Source organism: Papilio xuthus, unplaced genomic scaffold (genome assembly GCF_000836235.2).
Source record: "Papilio xuthus unplaced genomic scaffold, Pxut_1.1 DF828258.1, whole genome shotgun sequence".
Lineage (NCBI taxonomy): Eukaryota > Metazoa > Arthropoda > Insecta > Lepidoptera > Papilionidae > Papilio > Papilio xuthus.
Genome location: NW_013530391.1, coordinates 570,361 through 597,694, shown reverse-complemented (window position 1 = coordinate 597,694; position 27,334 = coordinate 570,361). Strand labels below are relative to the sequence as shown.

Here is a 27,334-nt window from a genome sequence, read left to right as displayed (position 1 = left end):
CCCCTAAACCACCGACGCTATTTACTTCAATGATGGCCGACAAATTAAATACATAACTATATAAATGAACACAAAACTATAAATATTGAATACATATAAAATCTCGTATAACTGTTACATACAATAATGGCATAATAAAGAGGTATCATAATAATTTTATATGTTAATAAAACATACTATATTGCCTTGTAATAATGTCGCTTTATTGTAATTTAATTTATGATACGATATAAAAAAGATAAAAGCATAAAGTTCATAACACAAAGGGTTAAAAGGAATAGAAAAATAACATGAAAAATTAAAATCTTTATATACAATCTATCTTACTAGTATTATAAATATGAATGTTTGGATGTATGGATTAATTTGTTTGAAGGTATCTCTAGAACTGCTCAACGAATCTCGATTATATTTCTCTGATTAAGTTTTTTTTTATTTCGAACGGACAGAGTCGCGGTCGACTACTAGTAAGTTTAATAATTTCAAAATGTAACAATCTTAAATTATATTATACCAAGCCGATAACAAATGAAGATTTAGGAAGAAGAAAAAATCATTCGAAATTCAAAAACGCCGACGCCAACATAAATAAATAAAAAGCCAACACATTCGCAATAAACCCATGTGCTGTGTCCGTGGGAAATCCAATCCGACATGTGTGCGACAAGTGTGGCAACAGTATTGCTATCTTTTTTTATTTTGAAATGTCCACTGACCAGTTGATATTGTTTTTTCATTGACGTTTGAATTTTAAAATACATATTGCTGTCCCTTTTTTTGTGAAGAGAATGAAAGGGATAAAATGTTTTACTAACCCATAGTACAACAAGCTATCAGTGAAGGATAAAAGAATAAATCGATTTAATTAATTAAGGGTTTATATAACAAATATCGAAATATTTCGAATATCGAACGTCGATTCTAATTTTTATATTATCTAATGGCTTTAAAAGCGGCCAGTGCTTCCAAGAACGATAAAACTGATCAGGGAGCGAATTAAATATCCCTCGATCACGTCGCCGTGTAATAAAAAAATATGCAAATTTTATTACTATCACTAATTTAAAAAGACTTGAATTGAATATTATATAAATAAAAACTGGCCGGGTGTAATCTTTTAACTTAAAAAATATAATGTTCTTTAAAAATAATATAACGAACAATTAATTTGTAGATTTATTTTTTACAATTATGATTTATGAAATGATCAATTAACACACTTATGTTTGAAATGTTTTATGTTCTAATTAACTAGACGTCGCCCGCGACTCTGCCCGCGCCGATAAAAAAAAACAATTATAGTACCTTATGTGTTCTTCTATATTCTACATCTATACCAAATTTCATCGAGATCCGTTGAGCTGTTCTAGAGGTATATTGAAAAAAACATACATCCATGTAAACTTTCGAAATTATACTTTTTTTTTCAAATCAATCTCCTTTATACAGGATGTGTTGAATTTTAATGCAACACATATAGAGTGATGATTCACCGGTCTTCCATATTGTACGAATTCTACTAGGAAATGCAAAACGAACAGCTTCAGAATTCTAATTAGGTGAAGTGCATCGCAATGCAACACCCGCTATAATGTTAATAAGGTCATTCCTAGTACAAATAATAATTTGATTTGCCTGTGATTGCCTTTAGGCTACTAAATAGTTTGAAAGATTTTAAAGGGTGTTATGCCTTTTTTAATTAATGACCTAATACTTTTTATGAATATTCAAATTTTTAGGCTAAGAAATTTTAAAATGTTTTATAATAAATATACAAAAAATTTAATTTTAAAGTCTAATGATTTATTAGTTAATATTCATTTCAAATGTAATTTTTAATATTGACTCTTAATATATTCAAGAGTCAATGTTAACAATTGGAAGACGACGTACGAAAATATACAAATTTTTCAATAAACATATTTTCCAACGTGAGTTTAAACATCACCGTTTTATTCCAGCCAGTGGCTTTTTGATTCACGCGAAATTTAAAACAAGTATTTCTCGTTCAAATATGGAACAACATAAAATGGAACATATTTTTTCAATGTATTCTAAAAAAAAATAACTGGCAGGTTTAAAAAAAATTGCCAGCGACGTAAGAGCTATTTTTTTTAATTTGACAATTTAGTATTTGACATACGGAATAAAAAATAAGTAAGTTAATACCGTATGTTTGTATTGGACACATGTGGCTGCTAAATATGGAAGGCACATTGCCTCAACGCGGGAGTCTTGGAACGGCTATACAGGGGGGTCAGGAATTATTTTTATTCAATTTACATTCGCGCAAACTTAAATGCAAATATGAAAACGATAGAATCTTGAATACAGTTTCTATTTTAGATTCTTGGCACGAGAAAAGATAAAATTAGATTTATTTATACATCTTAGTTGAATTATAAAAAACGTAAACTTAAATCGTTTTTACTACGATAGAAAGGTAAGTAGATTTTAAGAGATTATAAATAATAATTTTGCATTATTCTGATAACTACATAATTTAACATCCTGTAATTTTTATGAATCCTTAATAAAACCGACCAATAGGAATTTACTTTATTAATTTTACATTTTTAAACACTCATAACATATCATCCCATACTGCAAAAAAATATTTACAAATAGTATCACCATGTAGTTCAAGGTCTAAGTAAATAACGTTCTTGTTTTTTTTATTTTAAATTTTTTACCACTGTTTTTGCTACTTAGGGTACTTGGAATAGGTAAATATAATCCTAAGTTCTTAGATTAATTTTAATATAAATATGCAAATTTAGAAAAATAATTTTGCAAAATAAAAAAAAAGTTGACGATGAAATTAAACAATTTTTCTCTCATGTTCAAAAATATAAATGAAATTCGCGACATTTTATCAAGTTGGTATAAAATTTTAATAATACAAAAATATGTCAACTCGACTATAACCGACCTACTTTACACACCCTGTATAAAAAGTGTGACATGCGATATTAAAAATATTGCTCCATAGAATACAAGACCAACGGACTTGTATATAAATAAATAGAAGCCGAGAGCGTTTAATTTAGAATTCGCAGTATGTGATGACAGTGTATTGTTATATTGTTTTTATATATTTTTTTTATTTGTCACTGGACGATTTTTTAATCATACTGTATTTAATAATACAAATAGAATGTATAATACTATTTTATATATATACTAGCGGATCCGACAGACGTTGTCCTGTCTACACGTCTTTAAATCGAATATTATTTAAAATTTGACACTGCGATGGTAGCGCCGTCTGTCGGATCCAATGTAAAACATTCCAAAATCAACAACTACTAATAAATTAAAAAAACATTGTCCAGCGGACAAAATTGTGAATCTAAACCATTCCCAGATACCCTTGAACAAAAATTTCATCAAAATCGGTCCAGTCGGTCGAGAAGTTCAGTGACATACACACTCACAGAAGAATTACATATATAAAAGATTATGATCCGCGAAGAATTAAAAAAAAATTAGTAGCTTATGTGTGGAGTCTGAGCCAAATTTCAGCGAATAAGGCATTTGGAAATGCCTTCTAACAAACATCCAAACTTTCATATTATTTTTAAGTGACATTTACTATGAAACAGTGAGAATTGCATTAAAATCAATTTAATCGTTTCTGAGATTAACTCCCACTAACGTGGAGATAACGCGATAAGTATACAACTCTAAAAAATATATTTTTGAGTTATACAGCTTTGATGAAACACAATTTAATCGTATTAAGTTATGAGTTCAATGTCCTTATTTTATAACCAGATTAATAGTTACTTATTAAGGTACTCGTCTATTAACCAAAAGTTTATCTTACTAAAATAAATACAAATGTTTAGATGGATGAAACGGCTAAACGGTTCTTGATGAAATTTCGCATTGTCTTAGACCATAGTCAAGAAGAACAGATAGGGTAATATTTCTTTTAATCCCGCGCGGACGGAGTCGCGGGCAACAGCTAGTATTTTATAAACACATGAAAATCAAGAAACGGAAACCTTAATAATATCGCACCCTTGATAACTAAGGTGCGGTAACTTTGCGGTCATCTGACGGCGGATGTCCATCCTGTCAGGTTTCTTACAACCGGTTCGATCCGCAGTCAACAAGTTCGATTCCGTTTTATTTTATACATTTTTATTTTTCGCATCGAACGTGGTCTCGTGATAGATACATCGATTCCCACAGAAACTGGTTTCGTACGAAGATTATTAAATTACTTTTTTAATTGTTTTTTTTAAAGTGAGTGAACTGTTTGTGATATTGCAAGTTTATTTAGAAACCTTTTTCCCACGCCTACTGCTTAGGGAACCAAATTTTTATGGTACGAAGAAGTATTATCTTGGAGTGCTGCAGAAGCTCTGGACAGAGGGTCTCTGGGTGCTCCATTGAGCCCTAGGACCCTCACAGTTGCACTTGAAGATTGCCACCGATGGAATTTTAGTGTATAGAGATAGAGAGATAGAAGAAAACTTACATGACCATGTCTTTCCCTCTAAAATGCTATATTTTGGAGATTTACCCGAAAATAATGGGAATCAAAATTTGTTTGTTTCCTATGCGTTCACAAACTGGGCGTACTTAGTGAGAGTTTGCTAGAATAAAGACAACGCAAGTCGGATTCAAAATGTACAAAATATACCGTCCTCCATACCCGTAAAGAATGAGTTCATTTCCCATTTTCTTACAGTGAATCAGATTAATTCTAATGTTTTTATATAAATATGTGTTACGTTGGAGATTCAATATAGCCATATCTGACATCTGAACATATCGTATGGATATATATACGTCACGGTGGGCGTATGGTGTTATCAAAAACAGACTGGCCATTGTTATGACAAGCCAGATAGAATTTCATGATAAAATTTTTGGACATGCTTGATAAATCTAATATACAATATCTGGATACTAGCTACACTTTTAACTATATTAAATTAATGTCAATACAAGTAAAAAAATATCAAACTGACATATTTATTGGAAATAGTTTAGAATCGTTTTAGAATTAAGAAGCAAAGGTTAGCGTGAATGAATCACAAGGCTACGAAGTTAGAGGAAGATAGAAGAATGTATGGATGGATTGTATGAAAGAGGATATGTAAGAATAGAGTGAATTCAGATATGACAGCTGATAGAGATGTATAGAGGAGATCAACATACAGTGTCCACTATTGCTTTTGTAATAAGAGGGCTAACGAGCCGAGCAAGGAGGTGATTGATGCCCATAGACTACTGCAATAGCAGTGGAATTGCAGATGCGTTGCCAGCTTTTAAGAAGGTACAGAAAAGACTGATGTTAAAATTTATCATAATATGTTTTAAGTTTATATTCTATTGATATAAACATACAGACAAACAACACCAGCACTGTTATTCTATGGAAGAAATAAAACGATGCCCCAGTCCAACTGAATAGATTTAAGAACTGCACTTGACTAACTAAGTAAGAATTTGACATTTTTGTATTTCCTGCTTACTCATATACGACAGACTAAAAAATAGGATAAAAGTATTAAAATAGATTAATAATGCCCCCGCCGAGAAAAACGTTCAAGTTAAAAAATCGTTTATTTTTATATTTTAGAAGAACGTTTAAAAAGAGATAGAAAATAAACTATTTAATTGTAATCATCTATACTAAAAAAAAAAACAATGAAAATTAGCATTTAAATAATTTATGACCATTTCAATTTAATTATTTTAGAATATGACTGTAAATATGTTTTCATATCACATTTAGAACATCCTGTATATGTAAATATTTATACATACAAGTCATGTAAACAATAGCAACGAAAAAATACATGATGTATTTTCATAATTATATTCTACAATATATTGTAAAAGCAATAAATGGAATTGTAAAAGGTAAATTGCATAAAATTTATCACCCTTTATTTTCAATTATTTCCATGAAAATAATTTTCATAAAATTGTAGGAATGTAAATATTTATAGTTAGGAAAAATATTTACGGTATAAATTAGAGAAAATCTTTAACATATCCCAAATTATGTCTGTCTTATTATTTCATAAGCATCAAGGAAATGCTTTGCGGTTTTATTTTAAAGTGGTCGAGATTTTTCTTGTAATTAAGTTTGACAAAAAAATGCTTCGCATTTCAAATGACTCCCACTTTAAATAAAAGGGAGCGTTTCACCTTAATTCGATTTGTTCGAGACGACAGTTTTATTGTTACAAAGTAAACAAACGAGGTAAAATTAATTCTGAATATTAATTAAAACGAAATCAATACTTTTTTATAACTAATTAAAACAGTTACGATTCTATTAATGATATAAATAATATGGGGTCTTAAAACTCCCACGACAAACCAGTATGAACGGAAATCAGCCATCTCATCCGTCAAGACTTGTAACCATCCGGTGAAACCGGTCCATGGGTTTCCATTCATAAAAACACACACAACACAACAATCACTGTAATCCAACACAATAACAAATAATCCAAGGAATCGAACTCGCGAATTTACACAGTCGTTATCATCGATGGGTTCGGATGCCACAGGTGTTTTATGTGTTATCACAACACGACCGTACCGGACGAGTGCTGGATGCGATCTGGCTCGGTGGCGGCGTGGGGTGGGGCGGAGGCTGCGCGGGGCGGCGCGGGGGGAGGGGGGAAACTGATCAGTACGAGGTCCCGGGCAGCAGAGCCTGCGTGATGCTTGCGACGCGTTGTGCGTCTACGTAATGAGCGTGCCTGATGCGTTTGCTGTTTTTGTATAGTGATACTGGCTGGAATGTTTTGTTTTTTTTCTTTCGTTCTAACACGTAAACGTCTTGTAAATTTTTAATTTCGAAATTTGGATTTTTTAATTTATTCTTTTTTAAAAACATTCATTCGAAATTCAAATTGATATCGTTATTACAACTTCATTACACTACACTCTATTTTCTACTTGATTTTCACATAACTATAGTACATAGACTCTTGTGTAATAAGTAGAATAAAGAGGGAAAAGTAAATAAGCATCTATATATCACCAGGAACGTTATTTATTAGGCAAAACGATAGATTACTAAACAATAACCTTCCTTGCTCGTCTCTTGTGACGTAGTCTAGCAATGATAATTATTTTTCGGGACATAAGATGCAGTTTTGGTTATAAAGTGTGTTTCAGTGTAGTTTTCTACACTAAGGGAGACTTAATAATTGTATTAAGAAAACGACTACGGTAAATATGAAGCGTGTTCATGTATCTATAAGTCATTGAAACCGTCCTGTGGTTTTCGACAAAGGGAGCGGTAGCCATTGACATTGCTGCGCCCCCGCTTAAGGGGGGATCTCTTGACACAAGGGGCGTTTGTGTTTTTTTATACTTTTTTTTACTACATGCTACTTGAACTCAGGTCACTCGGATACGACGTTGACTTTTTATGTTATTGATTTTCTTTTTAAAATATCAATAATGTTGCCATTCTTTTTATTATTCTTTTTTTTTACTGAAATACTTTTAGTGCCTTTAATAAATTAAGACTAGTTGTTTACGGCGTCATCGTCCGCGTGGTTTTCAATAGTTATAAACAAGTATTTATTCCTTATTTTAGACCGTTACAGGATCTTTTAAAAACAAAAATCCGATATGATTTTCAAGTAAACCCACTAAAGGAATAACATCTCTCTAAACTAAAATGGTTCTGTGCTCTGGTAGTTTCATCTTACATAAAAAAAAATTGAAATAAATGTTACATGAATAGGTAATGTTGCCGTTTATATAATTTAATCCCAATCAAAATAGGTTTCCTAATTTCTCGAATATAATAAATATTAAAACGTATATCATAAATTAAACGTAAAACAAGCAATTACTAGTCATTCGTGAATCTTAATTAATACCCGGGCATATATTCGGCGGCCATTTTTAAAATGGCGGTAATTAAACGAGACATTGAAAATTCGCGTACATTTTATTGTCATTTATCTCGAAAAGGCAAAGGTCGCGAGCTCGTACAGCCACAAAATTCCCTGATATTCTTGTTTGAACGTGTCACTGTGGATTTCGATTGTCGTATAGTCTTATTAATAATATAAATGCGAATGTTTGGATGGATGGATGGATGTTTGTTAGAAGGTATCTTCAAAACGGCTCAACGGATCTTGATGAAATTGGGAAGAGATGTAGAACATAGCCTGGAAGAATACTTAAGCTACTAATTAAGTTTTTTTTTTTTTAAGGGAGGGCTTTTGTTGGGTGTTAATACACTGCAACATTTTCGGATTTTCTTCCTAACAATACATAGTTATGTTTATGCAGAGGAAATACAGTAATAAATAAAGATATTTGGAAAGGATTTATATGCTGGAAGACTATTATGTATCTTCACCTTATATACAATATTTTATTATATATATAGACGTTTTCACAAAGATGCTGTATTTAACTACGTTTAAACGGTTCAAATCGAGCGAGGTCGTCCCCTCCCCTTCCCGTCCCCTTGCCCGTACTCTTTCCGTGCGTAATTTACCTTTGTTCTTTTATGGAGCGTGAAAATCTTCCTCTTGCGCGACTCGAACCAGTCCGGTGTCACTTTACAAGTTCACTACTTACTTATAACTTATTTTAATTTAAATATCTATTGTGCAATCATATTTTTTACTTAGTATTTTTAAAGAATAACTAGCTGTCGCCCGTGACTCCGTCTGCGTAGAATTAAAAGAACTTAATTAGTAGCCTATGTTTTCTTCGAGACTATGTATGTAATTTTATCAAGATTCGTTTGGCTGTTTCGGAGATACCTTCTAATAAACATCCATCCATTAATCTAAACTTTAGCATTAATAATAAGTAAATTTAAGGACATCTCTAAAAACTCTAATCTTATTAATAGTTATGATGCACATGTAACACAGATGTATTACTTCTAGATGGTGTATTTCATATGAGTTTGTCGTTTAATAGTAAGACAGTGGTAGTGCCGTGCCGGCTTTAATATTTCGCACGAATTGTCCCGGCTCGCCCGGTGAAATACCACGACCACACAGAAGACAGGCGTCAAGTGGAAGCAATTCCGCGTTTCGTCTGATGAGTGTGCGTCCCGGAGGCCTAATTTAGTCCTCTTTCCCTTCCCCCCCTTTTTCTTATAAGGAAAGGATGGGTAGTGTAAGTGGACTTTCCGGATGAGAGGGTGCATGGGAAGGGAAAATATTTACTTTCTGTGCATCCTCTCCTCCGTCGATTAAAGGTAGGCAACGCATATACAATTGCGTATGTCTATGTGCAACGGTCATTTCGCTATTTCAGCGATTTCGGGTGGCCGCTCGCTCGTTTGCCACCTTATGATATAAAAAAAATTCTAAATGTCATTAGTATGCGTGATACGAAACGTAGAAACATTTCCAATGCACAACTATCTTCTTTGTAGTCATGACTTTCTTTTATAATATGACGTAATTTTATAAGTGTTAATTATTTGAATATATCTTGTAATTTAATTCCCTACTCTTCTAGTCCCGTGGGAAGTGCGTCAGAGAAATCAATGATGCACGCTTTGTGAACACCCTGTGAATAGATTAAATAATTTATTCACATTGATATATGATACTTGATTTTTTTAAGATAATTTTATATTAATAATTAAAAAAAATCTTATAAAATTTCTTCACCTACCCTTTTGGGTTACGGGCGTAAATTGTTTTATTTATATTATATAGGAAGTGAATTTGTATGTTATGTTAGGAAGAAAAACCGACACTGTGCCGGTGTACTGGCGCAACACTAGCCTTATTAAAATATCATCGTTTATGTCCCCTCACTAATCAATCTGACACTTGACTTGGTGACAAAAGCGCGACATTCGCGACAAAGGATTCTATCTAATTATGTCTAAAAGTAAGTCCGCAATATATCATCATCATCAGCTCAATATACGTCCCCACCGAGGGTCTCAGAGCCTACCCTAAGTTAAGGGTGATGTGAAGTCCGCAATATATAATTTGAACTTATTAGTCGGATCGACTGGTGAAACATATAAACATAACAAACACACTTAAGATATGTGCTTCGTCTGATGAGTTTGCGTGCCGTTAGTTCTCTTCCCCTTCCTACACTTTTCTTATAAGGAAAGAGTGGATTTCGCAGAGGAGGGTATGCATAGTAAGGGTAAACATCGTCTACCTGTGCGTCTTCTCTTCCATCTGTTCGGTCCGTTGGCAAACTCAAATGAAGTATTGTAGCCTTAACGACAGAAATGATTTTGACGAGTAAGTTGTCATTCTATTCGTATTATTCTTCAAGTTAAATGTAAGTTTGCTTTTTAAGTTTAAATTAACTATAATTAGGTTACTTATTAGTGCAACGAATTCTAAGTATAATAAAGTTTTTAAACCCATAATTTTACAGGCCTTGATCCACTGAGTCATATATAGTATATTAAAGCTTCGATGCCAGGAGTTTATGAATATAAAAAAGATTAAAAAAAGGGTTCAGTGGGTCACGCGGTCTTACGAAATTGCAGCTCAACTTAACCTAAATAGGTCGTCGTATCGAGGTTAGATGAAAAACCGGCGTTTACTCGCGCCCTGTGAAAATGTGATGGAATTTATATATATATTTTTTGTTTTACATTATAAAAGTACATACTTAAGTTAATCTTTTTTGATATAAGAGAGGGGGGCAAACAAGCAGCGGGAACAGACATGTGCGATACCAGAGGAATCGCAGATGCGTTGCCGGCCTTTGAGATGGTGATACGCTCACTTCATGAAGGACCCTAAGTCGTAGCGTATATTACTAATATTATAAATGCTTAAGTTTAGATGGATGGATGTTTGTGAGTATTTCTCCAGAACGGCTGCATGGTACTATCTGAATTTTGACGTAGTAACATATAATCTGAACACATAGGCTACTAATAAGTTTTTTTTGATTCCGCAAGGATGGAGTCGCGGTTTATGGCAGGACTGACAATTATTATTATACTTATATTAGAGAAAATCATCTGTTAGTAACATCCAAAGTCGCATTAAAAGTGGAACCTAGCAAAAGCTGTCATTTCCAATTACCACCAATCCATTTATAAAGGTCAGTGGTCAGCACAGTGAATGAAAATTATGGGGAGCTAAAAGCACTTTTTCTCCCTAAGCATTTCGTCAATTTCAACGTACAATTATGTTATTTCCGTTTGCAATGTTTCGGAAGCTTATTAACCGAATCCGGCTTTAACCGGTTTTTCAAAAAACTTCAACTTTAAAATTATTCCATCAAAAGATTTAAACCGCCACTGAAAGAGATCAAGCCACCTGATCATTGAAAAAAAAAACTATGCATCCCAAAACAAAACTCAACACTTGAAATCAGATGTGATTATATAGTATTTCAACTGAATGATAATAATGCAAATTCAACTCTAAGTCGTAAACTATAAGAGTTAGATTAACATGTCGCTGCTTTTGAAAAAAAGGACAGTGTAGAAACTGCCCAACGGGTTTTGTGAGAACAAAAAATCGGGCCACGATGCTACCTACTTTTTTCTATAATGTTATTTATCAGTAGTTCGTTTACGTAAACATTGTCTTAGGTCTTGGTATTTATTGGCTTGTTTTATTTTATGATCAAATACCTTACGGTCGACTTTTATTGATTACAGATAAAAAATAGACATTCTGTTGAGAGTTTTGTATTGAAAAGATTGTATATCATTTAGGATTTCCAACAAGATATGCTACATACGTACGTATGTAGCATATCTTGTAGCATATACGTACATAGGTTTCGTGTTAATTATTATAGTAACCTAAAATATAATTCAATTTCAGGCAAACACAACATTCGTGGAAATAAAGAAAGTAGTAGAGAAAAAAAAACAAACTATAAATAATATTGAAATCAGCGAAACACTCACGTATATTCGTCCGGTGGCGGCACCGACTAGTTTCGAGCCTATCGGGCTAAGAGCGCAGGCGCCCAGTGAGGGCCGCGTCCGCGAAATACTACCAGCACCACTCATCCTGATGAAGGGCCCCCGATGGGCTCAAAACTAGTCGGTGCCGACACCGGACGAATATGCCCCCTGGGGCGCGGAGTATGCATAAAGCATCCCCCTCTGGAAAAAAGGACTAATTATTACAACTAACAAAAAATAAACGATGTTATTCGTTTAAATGTACGGATAAAGGATTTGTAACTAATCGCAAGAGAAAAAATTATAATTTAAAAAAGATATGTTTTTATGAATACTGACTTTAACCTATTTTCTTTGATTTTATTACTATGACGGCACAAATGGTGTTGGCACAGAAAAAAAATATATAAAATTATTTTTCTGAGCATTTCCATGACCAATTCAAAAGATCCTGGGAGTTTCTTGGGTTCGGTTTTTTATGAAAATTTAGTAGTGAATTTTCTTTGTTAAATTCATTTAAAATTTTCGTAGCACGAGGTTGTACTGAGTTATGTGCGAATCTGGACTTTAAGATCGAATGCTCAAAGCTGCTTGAAATAAACGTGAAAAAAAGAAAACGTGAATCTATATAATCATTTATGTTTCGAATTAAAATACTTGTACTTCATCATCAGCTCACTATACGTCCCCACCGAGGGGCTCGGAGCCTACCCTAAGTTAAGGGTGATTAGGCCATAGTCAACCACGCTGGCCAAGTGCGGGTTGGTTGACTTCACACATATCTTTGAATTTCTTCTCAGATATGTGCAGGTTGCATCACGATGTTTTCCTTCACCGTAAAAACGTCGGATAAATGTACATATGTAAATCGGAAATCGAAAAACACATTGGTACATGGCGGGATTCGAACCCAGGACCTGCAGAATGCAAGTCAAGTGCTTGACCACTGAGCCACCGACGCTCTACTTGTACTTGGTAAGACTTAATTTTATTTCTATAGTGCGGTTACAGAAAAACTAATAAGGAAAATTTTCTTTATTCTACATCCAATTATTTTTACTTTTTAGCATTCCTAAGTAGACTAGACTGCAAAATATCGAGAAAAAAAATGTTAAACTTTATTTTTTTTAATATACAACAACAATAGTAAGATTATATAAACGATATTTATGTCCATTATTTAACGGTAACATTACATTATCCAAAACAAAAAAAAACCGGAGTAACTTTTTGTTATAGGCGATTGTTAAGTCAATTTTTTTATAGTGAATCGATGAATTTTTACAACCTCAACTCTTGGGTTATAAAAATGTTGACCGTAAAATATCATGTAGCCATCATCAATTTTTACTTTATCATTGTTTATAAAGTTATTTGTATATAAAATTATAATTTATCTATCATCAAAATATTTACGACATAAATACGACTAGGCTATAAATATGTTAGACTTATTTTAGAACATCCTTTGTTATATTATATAAAGATTCCAAAATAACCTTTACTTTGTATAGAAAATATGTAGGATAATTCAATGATAATATTTTTAAAAGCTGAAGTAAATACGTTTATTATTAAGAATTTTGGAACACCCTTTATTACCTATAATTTGTAGAGTTTATTTATCTTTTATCTTAAGTTATGTTAAAATTAACTCTATATTTATTTTTATCTATTTTATAAAACTTTAACACAGACAATTAGGTGATTTAAAACAAAAAAAAACTATTTAAAAAACTATTTAATGTTATAGTTCGGTTCAAAATAACGCTTCAATAACGGCTGTAAGACTGTACTACTCTACTATATTACTATATTGCCATCCTTGTCATTCTGTTTTAAAAGAAAAGAGAAAACGATAGTGTTATACACAAGTGTTCCAAGTTATCTCTTTACATGTGAAGATTTAAATGAATCTTTTTAATGTTAACGCGTCACATTAAGTTTTATGACGTCACTCGTTAAATGTTATCGCCTTTAATCCACAAAACAAGAAGGTTAGTTAAAATGTACACTGTTATCTATATTATAAAGGGGGAAGACTTCTATTTTTGGATATTGATAAGGAATATATTCAGAACATGTTGGACCAATTTTGTCATAGACACGATTTTTTTTTCTATAAAAATATTAGCAGGTTTTTGTTAATCTGATTTCTTACTAATATTATAAATGCGTATATGTAGATGGATGGATGTTAGTTTGAATGTCCGGCTGAACGGATCCCGATGAAATTTTGCATACATATAGAACATAGTCTGGAAGAACACATCCCTTCAGTCATTCTGAAGATACCTTCAAAAACATCCATCTAATCATTCGCATTTATATTAAGATTACCCAGAGGTTAGTATTCCCACACTAAATCCTTTCTAAACTCGACACAAGTGAAAGAATAAGCTACTGATATTTCTCGAAGGGCATAACATTTGGCCAAAATGTCATCGAACTGGAGTGATCTCTGCGAACAGCCGGCCAACAGATGTAAATTACTGTCAAACGTTCGCTAAATATCATGTTACTGGTATTTTCAATTTAAATTGTTTCAAAATAAATGTTTGATGTATGTATTTATTATCTTGGACTCGTTTTAAAATTTGTAGCATAAAATAAAAAATAAAAATCCTCACGCCTCTGTCGTAAAGAGACAGGTAGCATATAGAGTATGGTTTAAGTTTGGAGAATTTTAGAATAGTCTTCTTAATAAAATGAATTAAAAGCATTTATAAATTCGCCTAAATGGCAAAGTCACCGTAGTCATATGTGGATGCGTTGCCTATTTTTAATCGACATATAAAGGGACGCAAATGTAGAGGATATTCGCCCTACCTATGCCTTCCTAGTCGAAATCCACCTCTCCTTCCCATCTCTTCCTTATAAGAGTAGAAAGAGGAAGGAGACTATCATGTGAAATCTTTTCAAAAGCATTTAATGTTACTAGCAAAAAAATCTAGCTTGAATCTTTGAGAAAGAGATTGAGTTATGACGTCATCATCATCAGCTCACTATACGCCCTCACCGAGGAGCTCGGAGCCTACCCCAAGTTAAGGGTGATTGGGCCATAGTCAACCACGCTGGCCAAGTGCGGTGACTTCACACATATCTTTGAATTTCTTCTCAGATATGTGCAGCTTGCATCACGATGTTTTCCTTCACTGTAAGAACGTCGGAGTACATATGTAAATCGGATATCGAAAAACATATTGGTACATGGGGGGTTTCGAACCCTGGACCTGTAGATTGCAAGTGAAGTGCTTGACCCCTGAGCTACTGACGCTCATCACGACAACTTATTTTGTTGACATCTAATTGAGTCATGTTTATTTTTGTTGAGGATACAGATGTTTTTTTTTATTGATTGGAAACAAAAGTGATTGATGTATTGTTACCAGGGGACCATAAATTATTGACCAAAAATCTTAATCATTTAAAAACGACTTTTTGAGATGAGATTTTTTTTTCTTTTCTTTATTTATCTTTGACAGATCGAATAATAATTTGTAACTTATTACATTTATTTTATAATAGCTGTTGCCTGCGGCTCCGTCCGCGCGGATTTAAAAAAATATATAATTAGTATGTGTCCTTCCTGACTATGTTATGTATGCAGTTATGGAGATACCTTCAAACATCCATCCATCCATCCATTTCAAAAATAATTAATTTGTGTGGAAATAAAAAAAAAATGAGTTCGAATTTTTATTAGTTCTAGAGATGCGGTACTAATCTATACATCCATCCAAACTTTCAAATTTATGTAACTAAAAATACAACTACTAGAAAGTCTGCTAAGTTCAAAGTTATTTTAAAAGATATTCCACTTTATGCGTATTTTGCATGTACAAGCATGGTTTATATTAGCAATTTCCATTCATAACCAGCGCTCAGAAACCTGCTTGCACGTAATAAACCTGTTTTATTTCCGATATAGCTATAATAAGACGCGCGAACCTCCTGCAACTTTGCTTGAATATAGACTTGTAAAATACAGGGGTGCCTTTTTTGAATCCGGTGTGCGAGAGAGAAAGCATATATATATATATATATATATATATCCATTTCATTTTTGTTTACAACTCGAGTTTATGTTTTGAAGCTTTTGTTTTTATACATTAATATAATTCACGCTCGTGACCCAGAGGGGTAGGCAGAGACCATGCAGAGAGGGATAGATTATGCGTATGTTTGGATGGAAGGATGTTTGAAGGTATCTCCAGAATGGCTCAACCGATCTTGATCTTAGCAGAGATGTAGAACATAAGAAGAACACGTATTACTTAATAAGTTTTTTTTAATACCGCATGGACGGAGCCTCGGGCGACAGCTAGTGAATTATCCGTTTTGTTTGCGAATATTTAAAAAGAACTAAGCCTTTTCTATAGGAGTATAACGTCATATTTTTTAATTATCAACTTAATAATACCATTCCATTTTTTATAAAAGACATGTCTAATAGCTTGTTTTATTTTGTACAAACAAAAGACGACCATCTCTTGAGTTCTTAGTGAACGGATGACAGATAAGATCTTTCGAACCGATGTCAATACAATAATTACCGTGGGTTTCTTGGCAAAATCTCTATTTAAAATATGTCATCCCTGTCATTTTCCTTGAGAGAACAGAGATAACGATATGTAAACGAAAATTTTGGTCTAAGAAACTCACATGTTCAGATGTAAAATGCTTTGTTGATGTACAGCTAATACTCAAAACTCTTTAACGACGTCAAATGAACCGTCAAAGTTATAAACAATTTCGTATTGTTTAAAGTAACGTTTAATTTTTGAACACTTTGTAGTAACCAGAAGTATATTTTTCAAACGTTCCTTTATTTAATTTTCAATTGGTCTGTATGTTTTTATGTGTGGTACCGCGTAACTCCGTCCCTGATGCTCTGATTTTGATTTTTTTAATGAAAGTTTTTGTGTGCAGGTTGGTCTCATTTTTTTTATTTTTTTTTTCAATTATTTTATTTTGTAATTTGTTAGCAACGCATATGCAATTGCGTATGTCTATGGGCAACGGTCACTTCACTATTTCAGCGATTTCAGGTGGCCACTCGCTCGTTTGCCACCTTATGATATAATTTTTTTTTAATTTATATGACGTCATATCTATTTGTTTCGATGACTAAGTCAATGTATCACAGGTCAGAGGTACCTGTTAGTCAACCTGCGCCTCCAAGCGTGACGTGACTCAGGTCAACGAATTTACGCGTGGGATATTTCTTTTTATATTCTTTTGTTTAGACTCCCCCCATCTTGATGTTATTTTGAAGACTGGTATTGTAAAATTTAATTATCGGACGTTAAAATGTAGAGTAAATAGAGAGAAAATTATGATTATAAATGTCGGCATGAACGACTACTGTTTAGGTGTGTAAACTAAATCTTACGTGGCTCAAAAGATCGGCTCACATCGGCTTGAAGTTGAGCTACAGCTCAATGAGTTGTACTTTAACTATGCAACCCATCTAGCCATCAGCCAAAGAAGGAATCAAAGGAAAGGAGAAGCGGTTCGTTTAAAATAAGTTAATACGACGCCGAGAGATTGCAGATGCGTTGATGGCTTTTAAGGTTGATGTATACGCTGTTTACTTGAAGGACCCTGAGTCGTAATTGTTTAGAAATACATATGTGATATTAAAATACATATAAAAATGTAAAATTAACAAAGACTAAACGTTGATTATATATCATAGGGCAGCCAACAAGCGAGCGAACACCTGAATTCGCTGAAATTGCAATTGCAAATGCGTTGTCTACCTTTAGTTGACGGAAGAGTGAATGCACAGAAATAGAATATTTTCACAGTCACTTTCCATCTTTTAGTTATAAGAAAAGGGTGAAAAGGGACAGAGGAAGAGAAGGGAAAGAGGACTAAAATAATCCGGTATCAATCAGTTTCTTTTTTCATATAGTAAATGCATATTCCACTTCAAAATAATCTAACATAGAATGTATAGGATTTGGCTAAGTTCGGTAACATTTGTAAGTTCAGCACGAGTGGTGTACAAAGTTTGCTTAAGCTTCATCGAGTATACTCTAGATGTAGAGTTCTTGCTACAGACGTCTTTCACTTGCTAACTTACATTCAGAGCATGTTTGAACTCGTCTGTAAAGGCACGGACTCCGCGTCTGTAAATGCATGGACTACAAAGTTATTGATAAACACTAAGAAACAGAGGTATATTGTTGATGTTTTCAACGTTAGAATTTGAAAGAAAGAATTGTTGATTTGAAGAACGTGTCATGTAAAATTCTATAAGAAGAATCAAAAAAGTTACGTTCTATCTAGCAGTTCCCTTTATTCAATTATCTTATATCTTTAAATGAGCAATTATATATATAATCTCGGAATTGGCTCCAACGATTTTCATAAAATTTAGTATGTTGGGGGTTTCGGGGGCGATAAATTTATCTAGCTAGGAATCATTTTTAGAAAATGTCATTTTATTCGTGTTTTATCGATAATCAACTTAAACATAAACTTGGACGAAAAATAACAAAACAGCGTATGAGTAGTCTCAACTGAAAAATATTATTAGTAATTCGTACTTGAATATAATTTCCAGAAAACACAATTTAAAAAAAAATACCGAGCAAAGCTCGGTCATCCAGGTACTTATTATTTCAATGCTAAGTATTATAATAAAAAGAGATGAAAAAAAAGTATGAAACAAAAACAATACATAATTTTTTGATTATTTGTAGCACATATGTTATAAAAGACTGTTATTTATCTGTGTTCCAAATATCATCGAGATTCATTAAACTTTTATAGAGTTATGTCCATCCATACAACTATCAGCTTCTTCTTCTTCTTCCAATGCCTCTCCATTACTGGAGGTTGGCCGTCAGCTCAGCGAACCCTTTCCTGTCCTGTGCCAAGCGAAAAAGTTGTTAAACGCTGGCAACATTGGTCTACAACTATCAGCTGCTGAATCTTATGTCTCAAGCAACCAGTGGTCAAGACGACAGAGAAAGGAACCTCCTTATGCGTAAAGTAAAATAACTGTATTTCGTATCGGACTCTTAAACCAACTGTTTAACCAGGACTTTATAAGATTTTCAAAGTTCTTCGCTATCGGTCCATTCACTAATATACAGAGTGTTCCAAAAGTCAACGATAAGTCAGAATTGGTGTATATTCAGGTCGATAACTACATGGGGAGAAACTAAAAATATATTCCCAGACCTATCTTATGTACGATTAATAAATGATTATCGCAACTAAAGCAGTGATGCGTTAAATAAAAATTTTCAACATAAAATGATTACGCAAAAATTTCTCACATAAAAATATTGAACCTAATGAACCTTGCAACATTCGCATTTAAATAAAGTCGTTATAAATGATAAATAAGGTTTTCATACTTTAATAGCGTTTACTTTATCGTAAACTAGCTGTGGCCCGCGACTCTGTCCGTACACAATGAAAAAAAGGTTAATTAGTAGCCTATGTGTTCTTGCTTGCTTCCATGCTTTATGGATCTCGCTAAAATTTGGTTTAGATGTTAAACAGTCTGAAAGAACACATAGGCTACTAATTAAGTTTTTATTATTTCTGCGCGAACGGAGTCGCAGGCGACAGGTAGTATTTAAATAAGTTATTGTGATGTCCGCTCTACAACTATAGTTATATTTGAATCTCTTGTACGCTCAATTCAAAATTGTCAGTCATTACTCCGTCATTGGCGTAGAGTTGCGGAAACTAGATCTACAATTTGCAAACTCAATCTTTTCATTGAAATTTCCTCATTCTTATATCAAAGAAAAGGTTGTTTATAAGGGACGACAATAGACAAGTTTTCTAACAGACAATTATTTTGTTCTTGATAATAAAAAGTGTATAAAAAGAAAAAAACTACGTCGACTTTCCTACAAATAGATTGTTTATGATGATGTTTGTTTATATTATTTTAACTAGCTGTCATCCGCGACTCCGTCCGCGCGAAATTAAGTGGAATATGTCTTCTTGCAGACTATGTTCTACATCTATGCCAAATTTCAGCGAGATCCATGCAGCTTCTGGAGATAACTTCAAACAAACATCCATCTCAACATTGGCATACGCGTTTTTTTTAATTCCGCACGGACTGATTCGCGGGCGAAGGATAAATAACACCTTGGAAATTGAAAATTAGTTCAAGGTCATATTGACTTCATACAACCGACATTTTTTTCTTTCTTATAATTAATAATTAATTTACTTTCATTCGTTTGTTTTGATTCCATAGAAAACAAACGAAGTCTTCCATTGATTGATTCATTCTTTCGATCTTCATTTGTTAAGATGCCGTACGAACAAAGTGTAAGTGCATTTGAAAACCCATACTTAGGGGGAATGTCATAGATAAAGATGGTAAGGTAGTACAGACGGACTCCTTCATCCAAAACCGAGGCCCGGCCGTGGGAGGGTCGCACAGAGTGCCGCCGACTGTGACGCGTAGGGTTACCGTCGAGATAACGGATACAGGATGTTCAAAATATATATAAATCAATTATTGTTACCCCCACAGTTTTCTTACTTATAAGTGAATGAATAGTTAGAGTTAAGAACAGTTTTTAAAAGGTTAATCAACTTTAATAATCTGGTTACTTGATTGATGATTTATATTTATGACTATTTAACGAGCTATAGGTCAACTTACAGTATTGTTAATAAAATAACAGTGAAAACAGCTAAAGAAATACCCGGTGTCAAAGATTAATTAAACAGTTATTGAATTTTCTTTAAAGTATAAAATAAACAAAAAGATATAAGCAATCTATCTTATTTTTAATTACAACGTTTTTTTTTAATAATACCTTTCGACGCGTTTTAAGATTTTTAGAACAACCTGTATGTTCAGGCTCAAGTCAAGACGCCATCTAAGCTGTCCGCTAACAACCGCACTGATTTCAACCTATGAATAAATCCATTCACAGGCCGTGGGAGTCTTATAATTACTCATACTATGTTCTTTTATATCGCAACAATATTTAAACGAATACTCTAATTCAAGAGAGTCGAGATAATGACAAATGTTATTACGATGTACTTTTATTTTAAGGTGACAATTGAGCAAGCTGCCACTTAAATTCGCCAAAATAGCGAAGCGACTGTACGTAGGTATATGAAATTTCAGAAGCATTCCCTTTAACCATCAAAGGATTTATTCAGAAAGGAGACACTTTGAGAGTATTTCCCCTTTATATGCGTTCCCTTCTCCGTCAAATGTTATTACGTGAACACTCTTAAATGCATACATTTTTGAATAAAATACTTGTGATTAAAACACACGTTATGTAATTAATTTCACTGACAATCTATAAAATTAATAAAATTTTAGTATCTGTATTTGAATAAAAATTCATGGTTCTTGAACATATTTGCGTTACTGATAAAGATAAACCAATTTAAAAATGACTGTTTCTCTTACTTTCTGTCCCCAAGTCTGCGTATGTTCTTAGTAATCTCCAATACTGTTGGGCCGATTTTGATGAGATTTTACAGGAAGATAGTTGATGCACACGAGCATGTTATAGGCTAAATTCCGTGAGCACTAGTCTTCAGTTGTTTTACAGTGACTACTACCAAAAAACATGTTGTCTCTGTTTTATAAAAGAAAAAATGAGAGATGGCAATATGTTTGACACGTCACTGCAGTCACCTTCAATTGTTTATATATTGTGATCCCTTTAAAATTAAATTGTTTTTGTCAAAGAATTACATGCTCAATAAATACAAGAGCGTAGAACAGTCGAAAACTTACTAAGACCCTTAACAATTATACGCCATAGTTAGACTTATTTACTAAACCAGAAAAGGGTCTTAAAGGGACAGTCCCTTACAGAACACTTCGTAATGACAGATGGCTCATTTAATTTTGTAGGCGGATTCCAAGGAACATTAAGGTTCACTTAGAATGAAACACGTCAAAGGAATCAAATCTTACATACTCTATACATTGCTTCTTCCATACTTTAAGATATTTCACTGTCTTGGTGAGCACGCAATGTATTTGATACATGATAACACGGTCGCATTGTAACGGTTAAATATAAAATGTACGCTTTGTGTTGAATACACGAGCCTCTGGTAAGACAGGTGTGGTGTACACTAGAGGACAAAATATTGGTATGAACAAGTTTAATAATATCTAGTAAATTAGTAAGTTTTAATTACTTTAGTAAGTTATAATGAAGTGTAATTTGGAAGATGTGTAATTTAAATTAAGTTTTAGCTTGTTTCATTTTTAAAAAATTAAATGACTGAACTATAAATAAACTAAAGAACTCAATGAAATGTTACTCAAAATATTGAAAATTTATTAAATCTTTACTTTTTACTATCTGTATATTCATTTGACAAACACATAAAAGAGAATAGGTGTAAACTGCTTCATACTTTTTTTTTATAAATAACCTTAAATCCTTGTTTGTAATATAAACAACATATTTAAACAGTATATTTTTAAAATTTTATTTGCGCAACATTTTTTCTGTCCTTTAGTGTACGTTGCCACGTCACCTATTGTCGGCACCTGCGCTGCCGGCTGCTCACTTAACCCTCAGACCCCCGTCTTGTAAGCTCCGGCCCAGACATTGTATCTATAGGGGTGTCCCATAGATATATATTTATTTACATTTGTTTATAAACTTTTTTAAACATGACTGGCCGATACATCAACTGTTTACTTAAAAGTAGAACTTTTTCCAGTACCCTTAAACTTCTTCAGAAAAAATATTCTTTGAATGCAGGCAACGCATCTGTGCTTTCTCTGTTGTTACAAATGTCATTGACCTCTTTCATTAAGGGGCCTACTGGTCATCATCACTATACGTACCCACTGAGTTGCATGGGGCCTACCCCAAGTTAGGATTGACTAGGTCATGTCAACCACGCTGGCACAGTGTGGGTTGACTTCACACATAACTTTGAATTTCTTCACAGATATGTGCAGTATTACAATGTTATCCCTAACCCAAAGAACGTTGGATAAATGTACATATGTAAATCAAAAACACATTGGTGTACAGCGGGATTCGAAACCAGGACCTGCAGATTGCAAGTTAAGTGCTTAACCCCTGATCCACCAATGCGTGGAAATTAATACTGTTAGGAAGAAAATCCGACACTGGGACGGTGTACTGGCACAATACCAGCCTTACTAAAATGTCGACGTTTATTTTTTTATTTATTTATTTCATGTAACAGTAGGTAACACATATTGGGAAAAATATTACGTCGGTAAATATACGACGTGTGCACGTACCCAGTGTCGCACTATCGGGCAGTCAGGCTTGTCGCTAAGGCCTCTTAGTATGGTGTTGGGGCTATCCCGCACTATGCGTAAAAGCGAAGCTATCCGTTTGCGCAGCACGGCGTTAAAGCCGTCAGTGTGCGCTTGCGCAAACATCTCGGATGCGCTACAGTGGCGGGGAAGCCCCAACAGCATCCTAAGGCTATTGTTGTATTGTACACGAAGGGCGCTGAGAGCCCGCTGCGTGTAGCTAACCCACAGATTACATGTGTACAAAGTTTGACAATACGTCTTAAAGAGCATGATTTTAACATCTGTACTACATCGCGAAAACCTGCGAGCCAGCATATTACAGCGGACAGCCATCGCCCTTCGCTCCCTTTCAATGTCTTTGTCGTCCTTCATGTCCTCAGTTACGACATGTCCGAGATATTTGAAAGACGACACCTTTAGTAAGGCAACATCATTTAGTTTGATAGGATGAACATGTTCTATCTTGCGACCCCTGGCTTGGAATACCATTAACTCGCTCTTGCGGACATTGTAGATGAGGCCATGTGCACTGGCATATTCCTCACATATCGAGATCAGTCGTCTCAGAGCGGCGGCCGAAGGACTTAGCAGCACCATATCGTCCGCATAACTGATGCTGTTTACTGTGCGTCCATCGATGGAGCACCCGACACCGGTGCTGCCGAGCTCAACGATCAACTGATTTATGTACAGGTTGAAAAGCAAAGGCGAGGATAGACCACCCTGCCTCACCCCGCATTCCAACCTGTACGCACGAGAAAACTGATCTAGCCATTTGACCTGATTTGTTTGATGTCCATACCAATATTTTAAAATGTTAATATATTCACCCGGAACATGGGAATCTACTAATTTGGACCAAAGAATTTATGTCCCCACACTAATCATTCTGACACTTAACTTTGTAACGAAAGCGCGTCATTCGCGCCAAAGGATTCTTACTATTATAATAAAGTCTAAAAGTACTTAATTTCAATTAGAGATTAAAAGAAAGAAAGAGTCGATAGCTTAGAGATTTATACTTTTTTTTCGCTCCTAAACAACATTATTTCTTGGCTTGACCGAAGACCGAAGACCGAAGTATAATATACAAACTGCAAAACAAACAATTTGTATGCTACGCAAACATTTGTCGCTGTGGAATGGCTCTCGCAGATACGCCGCAAGCAAAATAAATAAGTTCCCAAACGTTAAATATATTATACTCACAAAACATTTAATCTTTGCGCTTTGATTTTCATTTGTTTTCATCTGGATTAAGTAGTCTCAGATTAAATACAGTCTGTACTAGTTGTCGCCCGCGACTACGTCCGCGCGGAATTAAAAACAGCTTAATTAGTAGCCTTAATTAGTGTTCTTCCAGACTATGTTTTAGATCCATGCCAAATTTCATCGAGATCCATTCCACCGTTCTGTAGATACCATTTAAACATTCACATTTATAATAATATAATAGTAAGAGTAAGATTATATGGAAAAATGTAAACTATTTAATATTACTCTATTAGCTGAGCAAAATAATGTTTCTTTTTTAATTCATCCAAACATGAGAATATAAATTAAGAACCATACTTTATAGTTTTTAAATACTGATGATGTAGTTTATGCATACATAAATGTATTGTTGTTTGTCTCGAGCGTACACGCCATAAGAACATGCCGGAGAGAGGGGGGGTCAGTCGATGTCAGACCTTTGGACCGGCAACACGTGTTGGTACGTAAACGAGCCAAATATAACGCAACGCTACAGATCGGATTATAAGTATTTTATACAGGATCTGGTGACAATCAAATATATGTGTGAAGTCAACCCGCACTAGGCCAGCGTGGTTGACTACGGCCTAGTAACTTCTAACTTGGCTCTCAGACCCTCAGTGGATACGTATAGTGAGCTGATGATGACTAAATGCTACAGATATAATTTTATCTCTATTAACTACTATTTGTTTTAAATATTAGCGGATTTTCCTTAATTTACTAATATTTCTTGTACCATTCCAACTACGCTCTATGATTGTGCTAAGATATTCGAACCCCCGACTTCATAATCGGTAAACCGTACCCTTAAACATTAGGCCATTGGCGCTGCCACTATGTTAGTTTAGATGAGACTAGTATAATAGATTATTGGTGTGCGCTCAGTTCATTAAAATAAAAAATCTCCTTACATAATTTCTCTGTCATAAAATTATCCTATAATATAGTTTATTCACAATTTTTATGAAAGGTAATAAAGAAAAGGCACGTTTTCATAAGCAAGTTTAATACCTGCGCGTTTGTAAAGCGGAACAAAAGCTACATATTGCGCCCGAGCCGGCATAACTACAAATCATCCGCGTGAAATACGTTACGCGAACACCCCGGGAATTTATTGATTACAACATATATTAATAAGAGAAAACACTATAAAGTTTCCTTTAAAATTATTATGTAAATGGAGAAAAAAGATATAAATAAAATAATATTTATTATAGTAATTTTCACACAAAAAAAACAAAGACAAAAAACTTTTTTTAAAGTAATTTTTTACAAAAGGTTTGAAAGTATTAAAACTAAATGTTTCGGCATTAAAAAAACTATGGTTTGTCTTTAGATTTAATAACAATATAAAAATTATAGCTTAAATATACTATAAAAAATATAATACGCGTACTACTTATTTTTGACGTTGAGTATATTTGTTTTTCAATATTTAAGGTAACTAAGAAATCAATGTTCGTGACTGAGCAATGATTTATGACACTTCTGAAAATAATATGAATCAAATGACACTTAATACGATAAACTAGATGACGCCCGCTACTCTGTCCGCGTGGAAATAAAAAATATTAGTAACCTATATGTTCTTCCAGACTATAATCTATATGTGTGTCAAATTTCATCAAGATCTGTTGAGCCGTTCCGGAGCTTTAAACAAATATCCATCTATCCAACTACACATTCGCATTTATAATATTAGTAAGATTGGTAAATTGATTGTAGCGTCGGTGGCTCAGTGGTCAAGCACTTGACTTGCAATCTGCAGGTCCTGGGTTCGAATCCCGTCATATACCAATGTGTTTTTCGATTTCCGATTTACATATGTACATTTATCCGACGTTCTTACGGTGAAGGAAAACATCGTGATGCAACCTGCACATATCTGAGAAGAAATTCAAAGATATGTGTGAAGTCAACCAACCCGCACATGGCCAGCGTGGTTGACTATGGCCTAATCAATCTTAACTTAGGGGTAGGCTCCGAGCCCCACGGTGATGATGATGAAGATTGGTCAAACTATTTATTTTAGGAGTTGATAATGGAATCCAGAAGATCAGTCGTTTCAGTTATTCGAATAAGGAAGATGCATTCGAAACCGCTTGCAAAATCTAATTTATACGACAACGTTAACCAAGATTAATTTGTTAACTGGAATATTAATTCCGATGCCCTTTTTCTTCTCACGTCCCGTAGGAAATTCACAAAATGGTAGTCATTAATGAAGGCGTTAATAGCATTTTCAGCCACTTCGTTCTAACCTATAAATTAACTATTATATAGCTTACAACGCTATGTTTAATTTAAATAAGATTTTTTATATAAGAGAAGGAGGCAAACGAGCGGCGGGAACACCGAGGTGATCTACGACAACCATGGACATCTGCAACACCAGAGGAACTGCAGATGCGTTGTCGGCCTTTAAGGAAATGGTATGCTCGCTTCTTGAAGGTCCCCAAGTCGTATTGGTTTAAAAATACTGCCCAGAACAGACCGTGCCACAACGCGGCTGTGCGAGGGAAGAAATTGCGCGAGAATCGCACCCGAATTGTCTTTTACATGGTAATTTATTCGATTCATAGTGGGTTTCTAAGACCAGAAGCTCCGTTTAAGACATATTGTTATCTATATGTTTTTTAAACGGAGATTTTGTACTCAAAAACCCGAGGTCAGTTACGTATGTTATCGTGGGTTTCTGAGACAAAAACCATTGCATAAAACAAATGGTCATCCTTATCATCTTTGATAAATAATAATAATAAAGCCATTTATTTCCATACAGATAAATACATGGTAGAAATAAAATGTACAATGTAACTATTACTTGTTTCTTTATTTTAACTATTCTGTAGGAACCCCTGTTCGGGTAAAGGCCTCCTCCAAAGATGCCCAATTCTCTCTATCTTAAGTCACGTGTG

At 33.9% G+C, this 27,334-nt stretch overlaps 1 protein-coding gene across 2 annotated transcripts in view; it reads right to left on the bottom strand.

Moving 5' to 3' along the window:
* sns (sticks and stones) overlaps positions 1-6,573 on the bottom strand; it is a 194,125-nt gene extending 187,552 nt beyond the window's left edge. For both annotated transcript variants that reach the window (XM_013306305.1, XM_013306306.1), the window contains exon 1: positions 6,350-6,573. The gene's annotated coding sequence lies outside the window, so the exon portion shown is untranslated. The remainder of the gene's footprint in view (positions 1-6,349) is intronic.
* Between the last annotated feature and the right edge of the window lie 20,761 nt (positions 6,574-27,334).